This window comes from Mustela lutreola, chromosome 1 (assembly GCF_030435805.1).
Source record: "Mustela lutreola isolate mMusLut2 chromosome 1, mMusLut2.pri, whole genome shotgun sequence".
Classification (NCBI taxonomy): Eukaryota; Metazoa; Chordata; class Mammalia; order Carnivora; family Mustelidae; genus Mustela; species Mustela lutreola.
The window spans coordinates 154,849,137-154,853,194 of NC_081290.1; the positions used below are offsets into that span (position 1 = coordinate 154,849,137).

A 4,058-nucleotide genomic window follows, 5' to 3' on the forward strand; every position below is an offset into this window, starting at 1 on the left:
TCTCTGTTTATTTCTGCTCTCAGTTTTATCATTTTCTTTTTTCAACTAATTTTGTCCTTAGGAGTAAGATTAGATAGCTAACATTTGAAATTTTTCTTGTTTCCAGAGGTGGGCCTATTTCATTTTATTTTTTTTAAGATTCTGTTTATTTACTTGACAGACAGAGATCACAAGTAGGTAGAGAGGCAGGCAGAGAGAGGGGGAAGCGGCTCCCTGCTGAGCAGAGAGCCCAATGAGGGGCTCCATCCCAGGATCCTGGGATCATGACCTGAGCTGAAGGCAGAGGCTTTAACCCACTGAGCCACTCAGGCGCCCCCTATTTCATTTTTTTAAAAGATAAGATACAAGTCAAATTTATCAGATTTGTCCAGTCAGCAATGGTGATCTTTCTGGTCTTGGCATTCTTGGACCCAAAGCACTTCATGGTTTCCATAATATTCATGCCCTCTTTCACCTTACAAGGACCATGTGCTTGTCATGCAATCACTCAATTTTGGCAGTGCAGATGAAATCCTGGGAACCATTTGTACTGGGTCTAGCATTTGCCATGAGCAGGAAGCCAGGACCCGTATGCTTCAGGATGAAATTCTCGTTCTCAAATTTCTCCCCAGAGATGGACTTGCTGCCAGTGTCATTATAGGATGTGAAATAACTACTCTGGCAAATAAATCCTAGCATAATCCTGTGAAAACAGGAGCTTTTATAACCAAATCCATTTTCCCCGGTGTTCGTGAAAGTTCTCTGCTGTCTTTGGAAATTTGTTTGCAAACAGCTCAATGAGATGTGACCTAAAGGCTTTCTATCTATGGAAATGCGGAAGAACACAGTAGGGTTGTCCTTGGCTTGGTGATATGGGTGGTTCTAGGGCAGCTGTGTCTGCAAGGCTCGTGTCTTCATTTTCATTGGTCTCTAGGTAGTTTTTGATTTTTTTTTTTTCTTGACCATTGATTGTTTAGTGGTATGTTGGTTTCCATGTGTATGTTTGTTTGTTCCATTTTTATTGTAATTGATTTCTAGTTTCATATTATTGTGGTTGGAAAAGATGCTTCATATGATTTCAAACTTCTTAACTTTATTGAGACATGTTTTGTAGCCTCATGTGCAATCTATCCTGACGAATGTTCCATGTGCACTTAAGAAGAATATGTATTCTGCTGATTTGGGTTAAATAGTTTATATATATGTCTATTAGTTCCATTTGGCCTAATGTATCATTTAAGACCAACATTGCCATATTAATTTTCTGTCTATCCATTAGAAAAAATGGATATGGCAATATCCATTTTTTCGTCTATCTATTAAAGTCCCCTACTACTATTGTGTTATTGTTAATTTCTCCCTTTTTGTCTTTTAATATTTGTTTTGTATGTTTAGGTGCTCCTATCTATGTAATTACCTTATTTGTCTTGTTACACTTTGTTTTAAAATCTCTTTTGCCTGATATTTATAGTAGCATTATCTATAATAGCCAAATTATAGAAACAGCCCAAGTGTCCGTCAATTGATGAATGGATAAAGAAGATATAGTATATATACACCGTAGTATGTTACTCAGTCATAAAAAAGAATGAAAGTTAGCCATGGATGGAGCTAGAGAGTATAATGCTAAGTGAAATAAGTCAGTCAGAGAAAGACAAATACCATATGATTTCACTCATATGTGGAGTTTAAAAAACAAAACAAGGGGGAAAGAAAGAGAGAGAAACAAACCAAAAAACAGACTCAACCTTTGAGAATAAACTGATGGTTATCAGAGGGGACATAAGGGTGGGGGAAGATAGGTGAAATAGGTAATGGGGATTAAATAGTGTGCTTGTGATGAGCACTGGGTGTTGTATGGAGGTGTTGAATCACTATATTGTACACTTGAAACTGGTTACACTGTAAGCAGACTCCTGCCCAGCAGGGAGGCCAATGCAAGACTCAATCCCAGAACCTTGAGATCATGACCTGAGTTGAAGGCAGATACTTAACCAACTAAGTCACCCAGGTGTCCCTGCATGAAATATCTTTTTGTATCTTTTCACTTTCAGTGTGTGTCTTCAGGTTTGAAGTGAATCTCTTGTAGGCAGCATGTAAATGGATCTTGGTTTTTTGTTTTTTGTTTTTTTGTTTTAAATCCATTCAGTTATCCTATGTTTTTTGCTGGGTGCATTTAGTCCATTCACATTTAAAATAACAATTGATGTATATGTACTTATTGCCATTTTGTTGACTGCTTTTGTGGTTCTCTGTTCTTTACTTCTCTTGCTCTCTTCTCTTATGATTTGGTGAGTTTCTTTAGCGTTATGTTTGGATTCCACTGTCTTTACTTTTTGTGTATCTATTATGGTTTTTTTGTTTGTGGTTACTAGGAGGTTCATGTATAAAAACCTATATGTATAAAACAGTCTATTTTAAATTGGAATGCATTATAAAAGCTCTACATTTCTCTCCCCTACATGTTTTACATTTTTGTTATCTTTTAAGTCTTTTTATTTTGTGTATCCCTTAACTAATATTGCAGTTATACTTGATTTTATAAGTTTTGTCTTTCAACAACTTCATACTAACTTTATAAGTGATTGATCCTTTACCTATATTATATGTTTGCCTTTACCAGTGAGATTTTTTTTCTTTCATATATTTTCTTATTTCTAGTAATGGCCTTTTCCTTTTCACTTAAAGAAGTGCTTTTAGCATTTCTAATGCAATCTTCCTATTGTGGTGGGGCCATACCTGCTGGAGATGTACTGATTTGTAGGACTATCCCATGCCTGGCTGGCTCCTCCATGACTCCTAAGATCATGCGGGTAGATGAGAGTGGCCCACCAGTCAGGTTGGTTATGAAGACTGGTTATGACTGCTGTGGGTGTGTTATTGGGTGAAGATATTGTGTCACCTATAGTTCTGGCCACCGTGAATGGTTGTGCATGGCTGGCAATGTGGTAGGACACCTGGTGTTATTAGTCTAAAGGGAGGATTCTAAAATGTTGCCTGCCAGATCCAGGATTAGTGGAGCAGAGCAAGATAGCAAAATGGCTGCTACCAGTGTCTCAATCCTCAGGGAGAGTCCTGGCTGTCTCCTCCCTCTCCTGTAGGCACTCCAAGATTAGTCAGTGGGTCTCCATCACCTATGGTCTATATGCTTTCCAGTCTGGTGTTTTTGTGCTGGTTTCCAGGTTGAGTGAGTGTGTGAATGAGTCCTTTAAGAGTGGGTTTTCCTTTCCCTTCACTTCAATAGTTTTCCTGGAGATATTCCCTGTTGGTTTTCAAATCCATGTGTTTTGGGGGCTTTTCTCTCCTATGCAGGATCTGAGAGCTGTGGAATGTCTTTTATCTCTCTGGGTGTCTACTGTCCCTTGTTGTAGAGGCTCTATAGATTTGGTTTCTAGGTCCCCTTCAGAGGGAATTATTACATATGTAGTTGTGGATTTGTTGGGTCTACGAGAGGAGGTGAGCTCAGGATTTTCCTACATGGCCATCTTGAACCCTGTCCTCATCTGCTGAATTCTTAACTTTGGAATTTGTTGATATTGATAAGGGAGATCTGTGTTCTAAGTTGGCCAATCGATCCATAAGGGGAATCCCAGTCCAGGTCCTAGGGCCATTACAGGTTTTCCCCCCTAACAACCCCCCCGCCCTGGCCACAGGCACAAGAGTGGCACAGATATGGAAGTAAAAGTGTATAAACTACCTCCTTTGTTTGTGCTTGGGTCTCAGACCTTGGGAGATTATGCTCCTCTGAGCCCGCTAGTGTTAAATAAACCTCCCATCCTCCAAGGTCTCTGAGTCCTGAGTGGTTCTTTGGCCAGGATCTAGTCCAAGTTCTGTAACAGTATCTTTGGTAACAAGCTCATTTTGGTTGTATATTTTTTACCCTTAAATCAATGAGATATTTGAGTTTTCTTGTAGCTCACTGTTTTTTTTTTTCTTCAAAACAGCTATTTTAAATTTTTTCCCAGTTTTATTGAAATAGTATTTATATACATCATTATATAAGTTTAAGGGGTACAGAGTAATGGCTTTACTTACATATAATTGTGAGATGATTACAACAAGTTTAGTTAGCATCCATT

The 4,058-nt window shown here is 38.5% G+C and overlaps 1 pseudogene; it reads right to left on the reverse strand.

The window, feature by feature from the left end:
* Nucleotides 1-316: 316 nt before the first annotated feature.
* Nucleotides 317-2,773, reverse strand: LOC131827097 (peptidyl-prolyl cis-trans isomerase A-like; annotated as a pseudogene).
* Between the last annotated feature and the right edge of the window lie 1,285 nt (nucleotides 2,774-4,058).